Source organism: Myotis yumanensis, unplaced genomic scaffold (genome assembly GCF_028538775.1).
Source record: "Myotis yumanensis isolate MYYU_CA2020_CCGP unplaced genomic scaffold, mMyoYum1.0.hap1 SCAF_5, whole genome shotgun sequence".
In the NCBI taxonomy this organism is placed as follows: domain Eukaryota; kingdom Metazoa; phylum Chordata; class Mammalia; order Chiroptera; family Vespertilionidae; genus Myotis; species Myotis yumanensis.
In genome coordinates, this window is record NW_027223756.1 from 17,405,314 (window position 1) to 17,421,973 (window position 16,660).

Here is a 16,660-nt window from a genome sequence, read left to right on the forward strand (position 1 = left end):
TTAAAGTCCTAACCCCCAGTATCTATCAAAATGATCTTCTTAGGAAATAATATCTTTGTAGATAACTAAGTTAAGTTGAGTTTATCAGGTTGGGCCCTAATCTGACTGTGTCCTTATTTTTTAAAAAGGGATATTTAGACACAAAGTCAGAAATATACAGAGGAAAGATGATGTATAGACACACAGAAAAGACCATCTACAATTCGAGAAACACCTAAAGATATCAGAAGCTAGGAGAGAATCTGGAACATAGCCCTTAGAAGCACCCAAAATCTTGATCTTGGCTTCTAGCCTCCAGGATGTGAAATAAGTGTATGTTTAAGTCACCCAGTTTGTGGCCTAAAGGTCTTCGAATACTTTCATTCCAAGTCATTTCATTATAACACTGATGAGATGCTGTAGGAACTTTACTCTTGTTTATATCAATTAGCCTTGTTTATATCAATTAACATATAAAATTGCTTTTGTTATATGTCATTTTGCTTAAAATTGCAGAACTTATCCATGACATTAAGTGAGGACTTACTGTACTTTGTTAAGGCAACCCTAGGAAACTAATACAATAGATTAGACCTGTAAGAGATTAATTTTCCTAAAATTAATCAGAGTGCCATGAAGGTCTATTCTTTAAGAACCACAGGAAGGTGGGAGGGAGGGAGGAAAGGGTGGTTGGCTAAGTGGAAGAGCCTTACACTGCATTTTAATTATAAGAAAGTTTGGCAAAGGAGATGGGGAGTCCTTGAACCAAATTTGCCCATCAGAGAAGTCCCATGTCTCCCAGGAATGGCCCGCATTGGTGTCATTGTCATGCTCTGTCACAGCCCATGGGAAGTGTGACTTTAGTACCAATGCAGTGGTAAATTTCAGAGCATGGCAATTGGGACAATCAGAGATCTGAGTGATGCATTTTCACTCCCTCCACACTCTTGCCTTGCTTATACCTTTGAGATCTTGATGAATGTTAATCTAAGATAGATTTTTGGAATTTTTTAAAGGAAGTTACCATGTACATAATAGTTAAGAATTTGCCTTCCCAGTCAGACAGACTAAACCTAGGCATTAGTTCTGGTGCTGCTACTCACCAGCTGTGCAATTTCAGTCATTTAATTAACTTCTTTGGACCTCAATTTCCTCTTCTATAAAATGGAAATAATACTAGAAATAATTATAATAGCAACTAACTCAGAAGGTCATTGTGAATTCAAATGAAATAACATAGGAAAAATTTTCATCATAGTTTCTGGCACATTATTAGTAACCAATAATCCATGGTTATTAACCATCATTATTATCATAAATATTATTGACACAGGAAACATCTTGGAGGTTTACTTTGTGTGTCTGTTTTGCCTGCCTCACATTGCTTAACATTTTTTAAAAATAATAGAACTAGTCTTTCCTCACCACCTTCCCCCTTTGAGACAGTTGGAGCTCCTAGAACTAACCAATTAAAGGGCCTCGTTCCCCAGCCACCATCAATTAGGCCATCAGGCATGGTGATGTATCCTAAGTGGGTCTAATTGGGGTCATCCTCTATACCCAAGTTCCCAGGTAAGAGGCTCTTTATTATAAGAGTTGTAAACTGTGGGATGTGACATCCTAATTGTCATCCGCTTATCCCCACTGTATCAGCGTGTGCTATGCTCTCCCTTGTTCACCTTTCAGACACACAGACCTTCTTTCAGCTCCTCAGTTCTCATAAATTCTATCCTGTTTGAGGCCATTGTCCAGAATGCCCTTTTGCCCTTTTCTCTTCCCCTGTCCACCCTGCACTTGGTCAGCTCATCCTTCAAATCTTGGCTTGGCCTTCTTTAGAGAGGTCTTGCACCTTCCCTGAGGTCTCTAAAGCATCACTGAGTAGGTGTATCCAAACCCATGATCATCTCCCCAAGCCTGATCCTCTAGCCCTGTGAACATTTCCACTATCTCTAGAGTTACGACAGCTAGAATCATCACCAGTCTTGATCTGCCAGAGATCATCATGCCTACCCCTTGGGTAGAGCCATCTGAGAGCTGAAGAAGTAGAACCCTGGCCCCAGCTGTGACTGGACTTGCTGAGCCAATAGATCTGCTTTTCTTCTTAAACTAGTTTGAGCAAGGTTTCTATCACTACAGCCAAAACAGTTGGAGCTAATGAATGTATTATCATTATCACCAATATGCTTGTTGTTAATATTGTTATCTATTTGAAAAAGGAGCGAGCCCACCTCTCCAGAAGGTGTACATGTGAACTCATTGGCAGACCATGGAGTAGTCTTGATGACAAGTCAGAGCTTCCATCAGATAGATGGGTTTCAGAGCTGGAACATCAGAGGTAAGCTTTCTCACTCAGGTTTCATTGCCCTTAACCTTCAGCAGGACTCATTTTTCACATTCACCAAAACCATTTCACTAAACTTTGAGTACTCTATTCATCCATCCACCTGGGTGTCACTGGGAGTGATTTAGAAGGATTACAAATCTCTGTGCCTTTCCATTGCCCTTAGAATAAGAGAAACTCTAGCCTGAGATCTCAGGGCAGCATGAACTAGGAGTGCCATGAGTCCAGTTTCTATTGGGGGATAAATATGACATGAAGAAGCCGGATGGCACTTATGACTTAGGCCAAGCACATTCAAATATCTGGCCACAGTGACCAACTCAGCAACGAGCTTGCAACCTCCGTGTGACCAGTCAATTTAAGAATCACAGGATATTTGCTGGCTATGCTGAGGCAAAGGTTCTCTCTTTCTGCTGGGGGTAAATGAGTAAGTATAAAACCCCAGGAGCCTGTCACAACCATCCTGGGACCCCAAGGTCAATCAGCCTCCGGATGCAGTTGAACCTGGGGAAGAAAGAGCAGAAATGGAGACCTCGGCCTCTGCCACGTTGTTGAGATAATAGATCAAGCCTCCCCTGGAACCAGATACTCCTGGATTTTTTGGTTTCTTGAATCAATAAATTTCCTTACAGTTTAAGCCTGTGTCACAGGGTTTTCTATAACTTGCAACCGAAGCATCCTAAGAAACTTATTTTTATATGCATATTCTTTTTCCTGAAAGAATAGTCAAAATTTCCATCATATTCTCAAGATATCTGTGATCCCAAAAACTATTTTCACATTCTGGACTCAAGAATTTATAAGGTTTGTTACGACGTTAGCATTCTGTGAACTTCCAGTTGATTTTGTTTCAAATTCCAAGCTTAGCTGATAATGCATAAAGCTAGGTAATATAAAGATATGTTTTCCAAAAAAATTGGGCTTCGCTATTATAACAAGAAGCATACTTAGAAAAAAATGTTTGAAAATACAAAAAAAGGTATAAAATGACAGAGATAACCACTATTAATAATTGGGATTATTGTTCTATGTATTTTTATTTATGATTTTAGGGAAGTTTTAATATAATTAAGCTCGTACTATATATATCCAATTTTCCATCTGACATTTTTGTCACTTAACATTATAGCAAAGCATTTTTCCATGTTATTAGAAACCTTTTGTAAATGTCCTTATAAATGGCTGCATAACTTTCTACTGAGCACTATAATTTTTTAATGTTGGGAGAAAATGAGTTTGTTGTTTTGCAGTTATATTTCCCTGTTTCTGAAAAAGAATTCTCTCTCTCTCTCTCTCTCTCTCTCTCTCTCTCTCTCTCTATATATATATATATATATATATATATATATATATAATTGATTTCAGAGAGGAAGGGAAAGGGAGAGAAAGATAGAAACATTGATGATGAGAGAGAATCATTGATTGGCTGCCTCCTGCGTGCCCCACACTGGGGATCAAGCCTGCAACCCAGGCATGTGTCCTGATCAAGAATTAAACTGTGACCTCCTGGGTCATAGGTTGATGCTCAACTACTGAGCCACACCAACTGGGCTGAAAAAGAATTCTTGTCTGAATGTAAAAGAGGGAGATACCAGTGGTGGAAGGGTTCATCGCTATGGTGGGTCAGTCATGGGAAACCTGGGGAAGGAGGTGGGAGCACACCAGGACACTCCAGGTGGCCCTTCTCTCCTCGCTGTGTATCATCCCCATCTTTCTCTTGCTGCAGAATATCGGCTGCTGGTCCTGATGCCACATAGAAGATGATGACCATTGGTGGCCTTTAAATTTCATGGTCAGCCTCCTGGAGAGACTGACTCCAGATAAAGCCAACTTCAACTAGTTTGAGTCAGGTGCCCATTTAGCTCTGCCTGGGTTGAGGGTCACACAGGATGTGACCGCTGCTGGAAACCCACCAATGTGAACCTGGGCCTCACCCACATATATCAGAGGTAAGAGCAGTATCCAAGAGAAAAAACAAATAGGGCTCATTTTCTCACGCTCTTAGAAAACACCCCCAAATTATCCACCATAACAGGTTATAAATATAACACCACCCTCCCCACATTCCCAATGCTCAATTTCTCAACTATTCTTTGCCCTAAATGCCAACCTCTATCAAAGAATTCCCCAATAACTGTGAGTTTTCCTGCTGGGCCCCATGCAGTGCTTGGATTAGAAGTTATATTTTTCTTTTCCATGGCTTTTGTTACTCATTTTCTGCCCAATTTCTGCCAGACCATACTTAGCCGAGGACAGCCTGTGCTAACGCACAAGGCTACAATGGGCTTTCTCGTTGTTTATAGTAAAAAAAACATTTTCCTTCAGGGTCTGCCCTGACAAAGAGCTAAAAGTGAGCTTATTTGGCATACTGGATTCTTTGGGCTTTTGATGTCTCCTGACTGCCCCTGGCTACCCCATGGGTGGGAGAGGTGGGGATGCAGCAGGCAGCTGAGGGACGCTGGGAGAAAGAAAAGAAACAGAGGATTTAAGGAACTCCTCTGGGCTCCACTGTGTGCCGTGTAAACACTCACCGAGAACTCTCTGAAGTTTACACTCTTTTGAAGGGCATAGTTAATAAATGTGTATCTCTAAGGAGACATAAAAAGCCCGTGCAGCCTGTTGCTTGCTGATCTAATCGGTAGCTACACACATCTCAGATGTGTTAACTGTTCACAGTCTGAATGGCATTGATTGAAGAACTTTTCTTCTTTCAATAGTCCTCTCTCCCCCAGAAATTAATCAGGAACTATACTAAGTGCTGTAAATTGACACGTATTTTACAGAAATACTACATAGTCCTGATCCCAAAGAAGTTTCCAAAGTAATAGGTGAGCAAAAGGCTACCATGAGGTACAAAGTGTCATCAGAGTTTGCACAAAAGAGGTGCTAACTCTGTGGGATTAGGAGGATGTGCAGGGAAAGTAAAATTCACTGTAAATCTTTAGGAGTGGATATGCTCTGGGAGAGGAAAAAAATGGGAGGGGGTGATATTCAAATAAGACAATAACACAAATAAAAATAAAAGAGATGGTAAAAAAATAAATGAGGCTATTTAGACCCCTTTCATATTCCAGTAAGATTCTAGCACAAGATGCAAGTGGTACGTTTAGAAAAAGGAAAGCTGGAAAGACAGATTAGAGACGGGCATTGGCAGACTCCCAAGGCTGGACTAAGGCATTTGGCTTTGCAGGCCATGGGAGAGCCACAGAAGGTTTTCTAGTTAGGGAAGAAACGGTCTTTTTTCACTGAAAGGAAATAACTCTGTAGGGCGTTGAGATTGGAGATGAAGAGAGCAGTTGAGAGGTTGTGCTGTTTAGCAAGAATGCCTCGGACCAGAATTCTGGCAATTACAAAAGAATTAGAAGGAAACTACCACAGAAGCTTTGCATCTACAGCATGCATTTGAGATAGTTTCATTGTTTGAGTCCAAATGAAGAAGGGATTCATGTGGGCTGGGTTTGTCAAAGAAAGAGGAGACGGATCTTAGGGGAAAATAAAGGTACAGTATGTTAAAACTGTCTGATGAGGCAGCACTCTGCTAAGTATTTCTATACATCTCTAATCCAGTTCAACGTGAAGGCTGCATAGAATCTGAATATGTAATGAGAAGGGAAGAGAGGAAGGAAGGGCATCCCAGACACTAGAAAGACCATAAATAGTAGCTCTGAGGCCTGATTAACAGTACCTGCTGGAAAAGCTTAGCAGGTCAGGTTGATGATCTTTAGTCAGATGGATATGGTGGAATTAAGGATAAGATTCTTGAATATCATCTAGGCAAACTTGGATGTGGATTGGATGCTATGATAATCCATTGTGGTTTGTTGAGCAAGGAAGCGTGCGGCTGAAGAGGCGTCAAGTAGTCTTGGAGTGGTCTGTGACTTATGGTATAAAAGAAAATGTAACCTTATGAACCAATGTTACCCCAATAAATTTAATGAAGATTAAAAAATAAATTTTAAAAAAAGATATTATTCCCTTTATCCACCAACCAAGATCTTCCTTACTGCATTTCAAGTTGGAAGAAAGAACATTTGCCACCAAAATGACTAACCAATTCTTGGAGCTTCAGGCCACACCAAGCAAACCTTAGACAGAAGTCCCCAGGGATTTTCACTCGCTCTTCATTTGCAACTGCACCTCTGGGAAGACAGCGTTGGCAGAGGGGAAAATACCAGGCTGCTGCCGGGGAGAGGCTGGTCATCTGTGCTAGGGTGACTCTCCATGCATGAAATGAGGATTAATTATCTGCTCTGTCTTTGTAAAAGGGTCCTTGCGAAGACCTAATGATGGGAGGTGTGTGCAATTACACACCTAGAGGAAGAATGGGCATAGCAAACTGCACACCATCAAGATGATGTTAGATTCAAAATTTCAACCTCAGCATGTTCATAGTAACAACAAAGAAAAAGAGAGGAGAAAAACACACACAACCCTTTTTCTTGCACATATAACATGTACCAGGTACCATGGTGGAGAATTTATAGGCATAATCTCATGTAATCCTTTCAAGAATTCTATGAGATGTTTTCTCCTCTTTTTGAGATGAGAATTTTGAGACTCAGAGAAGTTGAAGGTGAGGTCCAAGATCACACAGCTAGGAACAGAGTGAAATTTGAACCCAAGCTGGCTGGTACTAGAGCTCAAATATGTGACCTCTATTCTACACTGCCTCTGAGGGACCCCAAGCCCAGTAGGATACTTCAGAGCTGAGCCCAGGCTTGCATTGAGAAGGACAGGCTCCCTGGATAAGTTGGCAGATCTGTCTGATATGGTCATCCTTAGAGCCCAACTCCCACTGAAGGCACGTGGCCAGCCTGACGCCCGCCTGCAGAAACCAACAAGGAAGGAAGGATGGAATGTGACCACCAAAGCAAGAAAAATGGGGCATGGGGTGAGTACACTACAAGCACAGTGATAAACACATAGCAAAGAGTAGAACACAACTATTTGTGGCATGAATAAATGGATGAATGATGAGGTGGAAACATTTGTATATTTACAGTTACGAAAGCTTCCCATTTTGCTGGCAAACTGCTTCTGCTAACTTGGATTATATTTAGATTCTTCTTTTTACAGTATTACATTTGAAAAGCTGGAAATAAATTTAAAAGAAACAGGCTCTTATAATTACTAGAACAAAGCACTGTAGAGATTCAGGATGAGACAGGGCCTTGAAGCCAGCCCTGTATGGCTCGTTTCTAGGCACAGCTGATCCAAAGCTCCCCAGTTAGCTAGTACAGCATCTACCCTACACTTAAGGGCTGCCATGGAAAAGATCAGTCTCCGCCTCCCAGAAAGAATTGTCCAGGGAAAATGTTAGCAGCCAGGTATTCACACAGCTCTGCCATAAAGCAATAAGTGCCATTAATAAGTGCATTTGTGGTGCCACTGTCTATTCAGTATGTTCTGTACCCTGAGTAGAACTTCTCTACCTAATACTCCTTTTATTTGTGAGAGGGGAGAAGTGGGAATTATAGTTATAGTTCTACCACGGAGTGACTGTATGATCTTAGGAAGGTCACCTCTCCAAGCTCCAGTTTTCTGACCTATAAAATGGGAACAATAATGGTGTTTATCGCTAGGGTTATTCTGAAGATAAAGGGAAATGATACATGTTAAGTAGTTCACTTGGTGCCAGGAATAGGGTTGCATTCCATAGATGTTAACTGCTTTGCAATTGGTCCTGTCATCATTAGGAACCCATTAACAATGGAGACCCCACCACCCCCTCTCCAGCAGCACTGGCGAAGAGGCAACTTGCCCTGTTTTACAATCATCAAATTTTTCTCTTTAAAAGTAAAAAGAGGCAACAGCATTTTTTCTTTTATCACTACTTTATCTGAAATGCCGTTTGTATCAGGTATCTGATACCTGATGCATAAAATAACTATAAAAAAAGAGCCAAGTGACTTGCAACCCCTCCACACACCTACAATGACAGGTGGGCTGCTCCCAGCCTCAGCATGTTATAATCTTTCGAAGGTACAAAGTAGAATGACCATCAGATAAATTGCCAGAGACACAGGTGGCCCAGATGGTAACAGCAAAAGGACTGTTTGGAGCAGATCAAAGCTCTGTCCCTCTGGCGTCCCATAGTTCCCACCACACAATGCAATTGATTCTGTCATTGTAATAACACATCACCGCTAGCAGAGCATCCCTGACTTAGGCTTTCTGTAGTTTCCGACGCCTTTACCTTTTGGCTCGAAGTTATGATCTTTCGGGAGAAGAATGATGTGTCTCATTTCACAGCCAGTTCTTTTTGGATCTCAGAGTTTCTTAGAACTAAAGACCAAGTAACTCACCTGACAGTTCCAGGCTAAGGATGAGGGTCCGGCATGACAGGGCTAAGACGGTAATGGAGTTGGGGTTCTGCACAAGGATTTATGAGGTTGTCTCAATGAAGATCAGGAAGATAGGGGCAGAAACAGAGGTTCTTGGCAGTCCTGAGCACGTACTGGAGTGTATTGACTCTGGAAAGGCTTCAGGGAATTCTGTTACTCCAAGTTGGCAAAATGGTGGCCTGCAAATCAGAATAAGCACAAAGAGAGTTTTGTTTGACAAACATAGTCTTTAAGATTAATTTGAAGGAGATGCTAACATTTAAAATATGGGAAATCACAGATAAAAATCTACATTTCCTGGCTGTTCACAAAGAACATGAAGATGCTGACAACCCTGGGTCCAGTGGCAACAATCTGAGCATCAGATGACCCTTCGAGGGTTCATCAGGGTCCCCACCTTTGAAATCTCCTCAGTATCAGTGCTAAAGGGATGCTCATCACTTACTATAGAGACTGTGCTGTAATATTTGCTATGAACATATTCCTAACAAAAGTAGAATACAAGATAGATCTGGAGAGCTTGTTTTTTTTCCTCAAGAAATATGAAAGAGAACAAATTTATATTCATATGCGAGGGTAATTTCTATCCAAAGCTTATCTTTGTGGAAGGAATACAATTTCAGACTGACACCATTTTGAACTCAACATGGCCTGCTTTAGCCATGACTCACCTATTTGGTCCCTATTGATATCTGAGTTTGTAGCCCTGGATTATTCTCACCCCATCATTGTACAGGAGGAGAAACTGAAGCGTAGAGAAGGTCCGGAATCTCAGACACATAGACCTCAGAGTATCCCTGTCCACTCTGGAGCCAGAATATAAACTTCTGAAAAGGTAACTCACATAGTACAGTAGCAGGTACCCAAGTGAATGGTTTGTGCTGAAAAGGCAGACAGTGGAATGATTCAGGTGGGGGTGGTGGGCTTAGGAGTAGGGCTTGATATAAACTCTAAAGGCAGTTACATTGGACATGTCAGGTGCAACAGTGCAAATACCCTGGGTGTACCCAGCTCCATGCAGGCTTCAACCAACTTTGTGCAGGTCCTGCTCTTGGCTTGCAGGGGAGTGCAGGGGAGTTAATACTCCTCAGGGCAACTCTTGACTAAAGGGGACAAGAGCTAATGGGTAAATGTGTCCTCTCTTTATTCCCTCCAAGGGTACACTTCTAAGACAACTTCATATGCCTTCTCAAAATGCCCCACAATATAACAATGGTCTCCCGTAATGGTGGTCTATTTAATGACATAATCTTATATTTCTCTTCCTCTTTCCCTAGTGTCTTAATCTGTTCAGGCTGCTATAACAGAAATACCATGGAATGGATGTCTTAAACAAGTAACATTTCTTTCTCTAAGTTCTGGAGGCTGAGTAGTCCAAGATCAGGACACCAGCAGATCTGATGAGGACCCACTTCCTGGCTTATAGACAACTGCTTTCTCACTGTGTCCTCACATATGGAAGAGGGAAAGGGAGAGACTGAGGGAGGTAAGGAAGGAAGGGGGTGGGGTAAGAGAGAGAACAAAAGCTTTCTAGTGTCTTTTCCTACAAGGGCACTAATCCCATTTATGAAGGTGCTACCCTCATGACCTAATCACCTCCCAAAGCCCTCAGCTCTAAATGCCATCACACTGGGGATCAGGCTTCAACATATGAATGTTGGGGGCACACATTCAGTCCATAGCACCCAGTCATCCTCATCATCACTCATGATAACTGGGAACACAATCACAAACTCCCACAGAAACCTTCATATCAGGTTTTGCTTTAGGGCAGCGGTTCTCAACCTGTGGGTCGCGACCCCTTTGGGGGTCGAACGACCCTTTCACAGGGGTCGCCTAAGACCATCGGAAAACTCATATATAATTACATATTGTTTCTGTGATTAATCACTATGCTTTAATTATGTTCAATTTGTAACAATGAAAATACATCCTGCATATCAGATATTTACATTATGATTCATAACAGTAGCAAAATTACAGTTATGAAGTAGCAACGAAAATGATTTTATGGTTGGGGGTCACCACAACATGAGAAACTGTATTAAAGGGTCACGGCGTTAGGAAGGTTGAGAACCACTGCTTTAGGGGAACTTGGGCTAAAGCCAAGTTCAGTGGTAGAGGAAGGTAGATGTCATTTCAGCTAAGAAGGCAGGTAGCATTCAGGGGACAGGACCAATGTAAGGCTTTTGGCAATGGAACACCTGGGAATAATTGGTTTTCTTGATATTACATAATACAAACTCTTGTGAGCTTTAATTAAAGAATATTATAAATGCCCTGAGCATACCCTGTTCAGTGACTCATTGCAAGAAGTAGTTGAAACAGAGCTGTAATTTCAAAACAGTACAGGGGGTATAATTCAATTTTTTTGTTTTGTTTTGCTTTAATATTCAAGGCAAAGTATTCAAGAATTTTTGAATTGAATAAAACAATCAAAAATTTTAGAACTCTTTCAAGATGTGTCCAAACATTCAAATTATGTCATTAAGACAGGGTTTTGTATTTTAAGTGTGTTCTGATTCTGTTGCTTGGTTTTACCTTTCTCAATAATTTTAGTGAGTGAAATCTAGTTTCCTTTCAAGGTAAGATTTAGGATGATTTCTGAAGGTGCTTATTCAGGAAAACATGTGTGTGCTACTTGACATTAGATGAAAATAGCTCTGTTCTATCACTCATCTCCAGAATGAGCTTAGCCAAGTCCCTTTCCCTCATCTAAGAATGAGGGACCCTACCGAAGTGTTAGGAGGAAATGTGTACATTTTGTAGTCCAACCCTAGAGTGTGAATCCCTTATTTTATATCCAGAAAACTAACAATCCCACTTAAGCCTGAATATCCCCAGTGATCTCCATTTTCACCACATGCTTCCCAAAGCAGACTGTCCCATGTTTTAGAGAAAGCTGACCTGTTCCTGCTGGCCAAAGTGCCAGTGTGAAATTTTCATGAATGGAGAAGAGACAGCTGTTTGTTTGTGTGCTTGCTTGCTAACTTGTTCATGTGTCTGGTTCATTGCAGGCTTGCTCCAAATATAATTCAGTATGACAAGGAGGTTTCACAAGCCCAAAGTCCTGAAAACACCAACACTGTCAATGATTTTCTTGCTGTCCTCTGCTTTACGTTCATTTGGGTTAGCTCTGAAATTTTCTCCCCAAAAGCTCTTGGATTTTGTAGCTTTAATTAATTCCCCAGTCCAGAAGACTGAGAAATATTTTTTTCTCCAAACGCAGCATGACTCCTCAGAGCATTGGAAGTGATGCAACTTGACCCATGGCAGACTCATATCCTAAGAATCCCCCTCTGGGCCCACAGGAGCCTGACCTAACTTATTTCTCTGGCCCTCAACCGACCATTTCATGCCCAGCATCAATTCAGTTGGGGCTGAATAACAGTCCCAAAGACTTGGCCTCAGAATAATGCTTCAAAAACTCTTTTTGGAAGCAATTACATGGTGGAGAGCTCTGAACTGGCCTTCTCCTTGATTCTAACCTGTGGAGGTCTAGAGTTAGGCACTGGTTAACATTGGCCTTTCTGGGTCCTCTTGATGTAGGTGCCATCTGACTAAGCATCTGTAGGGGTCAACACCTAGCTGACATCCAGATCTTTGCTTCTGGCTGGAATTCATCAGTCAAATGTGGCCTTTCAGCGCACATCTGTCTTCCAGGCTGGCCACACACTGTGTAAAAGCACCCCCATTACAGCTGTCACTGTGTGGTCCTGCACATCCAACCGTCTTAATTAGCTGAACTGCCTTTAGCTCATTATTCAGACTCTGGCCCCAATCCCAACAGCACAGTTTTTCCCATCGAGGTTTTGCACATGGTTCATTATTGTTGGGTACTTGATATTAGACTTGCTCCCACAATGGTATCTTCTCTTTCATTTCATTTGCTGTTTGTTTCTGGTTATGGAACTACACCTGCATTTCTATAGTAAAATTCTGTCATAAGAACCTAGCTATTCTGACAAACACCAACAAACCGTAGACGCTGAAGGTAGATGCTGCCTTTCACTATTTGGGCTGGCAACAGCGGAAAGCTTCAACTTGAGGAATTTGAGAGGCACGAGGTGATAACTGGGAGAGTTAGTGCTGCTACTGTGGCAGGAATTTAACAGCACTGTCTATAAAATAACAGGGTGTTTTTTCTCACGGCGCATGTCAGCAGGGCGTCTGATTGATACACTGCATTGTTTTCAATCATGGTTTTATGAGGCCTGTATTAAATATTGAACACTGAGCTATCTATTCAGAACAGTAATTAGTCTGAAGCAGCCTCTGTGCCTCACCCCCTGTTAAAGTTTTAAAGTAAACCAAGGATGATGAATATTTAATGGACTGTACCTCATTGTCATTTGATAATAAGATTTGTTATAGGGTTATAAAATGTTATGTTAGGTTCTTACAGCACATCATTAATATTGTAAAATGTAGTCGGCTTCCCAAGCAGAGCTGCCTGACAAAGAAAAAACAATAACAACAATAGAAAGATAAGTGATATCGACCATTTCCTTCAAGGGCCTAGAAGACAATCTGCAAAGCTCTGGCCAGTGTTTCTCAGTGGATAGAGCATCAGCCCTCACACCAACGGGTCACTGGCTCAATTCCTGGTCAAGGACATGTACCTGGGTTTCAGGTTAGATCTCTGGCCCTGATCAGGACGCATGCGGGAGGGAACCAATTGATGTGTCTCTCTCTCACATTGATGTTTCTCTCTATATATACACATATATCCCTCACCCTCCTTCCTTTCCACTCTCTCTAAAAATAGATAGAGAAAATATCCTCAGGAAAGGATTAACACACAAAAAGAGAAGAAGACAATCAGCCAAGAGGTAAAAAATATGTATTTCAGAGTCAGCTGTACTCACCATGTATTAATGAGGAAAGAGAAAAGAAGACCATGAGGGAAGTAAAAGAGACCAAAGGGGAAAGGTAAGAATATAGTAGGAACACCAAAGAGAAGGGATAAAGAGGTTAGTTGTGGGCAGCATTCAAGATTCAGATGGAAGTTTCAGTGGCCTGAATGCTAGAGGCCTTATCCACATTTAGATTCTAATTTCATGTTCTCTCTATAGGAGATTAAGGTATGCAACCTTCAACATGTGCCACTTTGACAGAGGGTTATTTTGGGCCAATGGCAATTGAGAGAAAGTGGACACAGGGAGAGCTCTTTGCACTCCCCTCCCCATAAGGCATGAATTTCCCTTGCAAAGGGGTCCCCCTTCTCCCATACCAGGAAGAGAACAGTCCTTGTCACCAGAGGCAGAGATGGCACTGAGATGGCTCTGCGTAAACAAATCCTACTAAATAACTCATATCTATCATTAGTTTCGTCAGATAGCACCTAGTCCCCAGTTCCATAATTTATCATTCCTGAAAACCCAAACCTCCTTTTCCTTTGTCTAGTCACCTGTCCATAATTCATCACCCTTTGTTTTAGGGGTAAATAAGCCCACTAGTCCAGCCACTTCTTTGAGGTTTTACTTCTTTTCTGTGAAGCCTCCATGAACATAAAATTTTAAATATTAACATCAATAAAAGTGCATGTTTCTTTTCTCCTGCTAATCTTTTTTTTCTTTTGGTTAATTTAATAGTCAGAAACCTAAGCTCCAGACACAAACCTAAGAGGGTAGAGGAAAATATTTTCCTACACCTCACAGTCAATAAAAACTCTACAACCATAGCAATCTCACGAGGCCATTGATTCCACTCATGATTCTCAGACAGAATCCAATGACCCTGCAGAAAGGTTGCTGCTGTCCAGAGTAAACTCTGAAAATAAATCAACACTTAGCAATAGTAATAGTAAACTAACAGTAGAGTTTAGATCCTGTTGTTCACTTATGGTCTATTCTTGTCTATCACAGAAACAGGACAAAGTATTAGCATAGATATCACATTCTAATCCAGAAGAGATATCAAATTCCTCTCTCAAGGGGCAGAACAGCCCACCAAAAGATCAATCAAAAAACCAAAGGAACTAGAACTAGCCATTGATAGATTCTAGAAGACAAAGATGATAATTTGAAAAGAAAAAGAAAAAGAGAACTTAGGGATACCTGCACACACTCTACCCGCTCTTTTCAACACCCCACCTCCTGCAAAGATAAGGTTTGCAATTAAGCTGTTTAGTAGATTTAGTAGTAGGGTTTAGGGAGAGGATGTGCAAGTTCAGTGTCGAGACCCAGTTTAGTGGCATGGGAAAAACAGCTCAGCCCTGACTGGGTGGCTCAGCTGGTTGGAGTACTGTCCTGTACACCAAAAGTTTATAGGTTCAATTCTCAGTCACGGCACATACCTAGGTTATGGATTTGATCCCTGGTTAGGGTGCCTACGGGAGGCAACTGATCAATGTTTCTCTTTCACATCCATGTTTCTCTCTTTCTCCATCGCTCCCTTTCTCTCTAAAAGTCAGTAAAAACACATCCTCAGGCGAGGATTAAAAAAAAAATATCTCAGAGTATAAAGAAATACATAAAAAGATAAAAGTCATGGGGGGGGATGATAATAAATCAGAAGCTGAATATGAAAGATTTAACATACAAATAAAAGGAGCTTCAGAAAAAAAAGAACAGTGTAAGAGAGACAAAAACAAAACAAAGGCAGAAGCTCTATAAAGTCAATGCCTTTCCAATCAAAATTCTGACAGGCTTTTTGTACAAATTGAAAAGATGATTCCAAAGTTTATCCAGAAAGTCAACACTTTAGAATAATCAGTTCAAATTTTAATAAGAACAAAGTCAGAAGACTTACACTATCTTATTTTAAAACTTGTGTAGAAGTGAATACCACCCAAATGAGAACAAGCAAAACCTATTTATTCAGAGTTTGCTACAGCAAGGGAGTCAGCCTCCAACCTGTGTTGGACAGACTCAAAGGCAGACCAGGGTGCTGGAAAGCTTTGTATTGGAAAAAGGGAAGGCTTTAGTTATGCCCTGATTGGTGGCATGGGAGATCTGGAAATGGGCATTATTTTGTAAAAGTGTCCAAGACAATTAAATGGTAGAAATGATAAACTTCAATAATTGATACTAGAACAACTCTAACTATGACCTGACATCATACAAAATAATTAACTTGAAATAAACTGTACAACTAAAGGTAGAAGCTGAAACTACAAGACCTAAAAATAAACAGTGAAGATCAATTAGGTAGTTTCCCTGGATAAAACATAAAAATGCACAATCCATTAAAAAAATGAACATACTGGGTTTTATTAAAATTAGAAACTTTTTAAAATTTGAAACTCACCATAAAAAAAAGACAACAGACTAGAAGAATATATTCTCTACACAGATACCAGGCAAAGGACTTGTAAGAAGAATATAGAAAGAGCCAGCCAGGGTGGCTCATTGGTTGAGCATTGACCCATGGGGGTCATGGTTCCTGGTCAGGGCACATGCCTGAGTTGCAGACTCAATCCCCAGTAGGTGGCATGCAGGAGGCAACCGATCCATAATTCCCTCTTATCACTGATATTTCTTCTCTCTCTCTTCCTCTCACTTCCTCTCTCTGAAATCAATAAAAACATTTAAAAAAAAAAGAATATAGAAAGAACTCTTATATTTTGATAATAGGACAAACAACCCAATAATAAATAGGCAAAAGATTTGGACAAAAACTTCCAAAAGAATATGTACTAAAGGCCAAAAAGCACATCGAAACAAGCTTAACATCATTGATCATGAAGGAAATGCAAATTAAAATTACAATGAGATAGTATTACATAACAATGATAATTCTAGTAGCTAAGATTAAAAAACCTGATAGGACCAAGTGTTGGTAAGGATGGAGCTCTCATAACAAAGATGGCAGGAAGGGAAAATGGTACAACCACTTTGGGTGTCAGTTTGGCAGTCTCTTAAAAAGCTGAATATAAATCTACTATACAACTCAGCCATTCTATTCCTAAGAGAAGTAAAAATATGCTATATAGAACATTGTACAGAAATGTTCTTAGCCAATATTTATAATTGCTAGCAATTGGAGATAACTA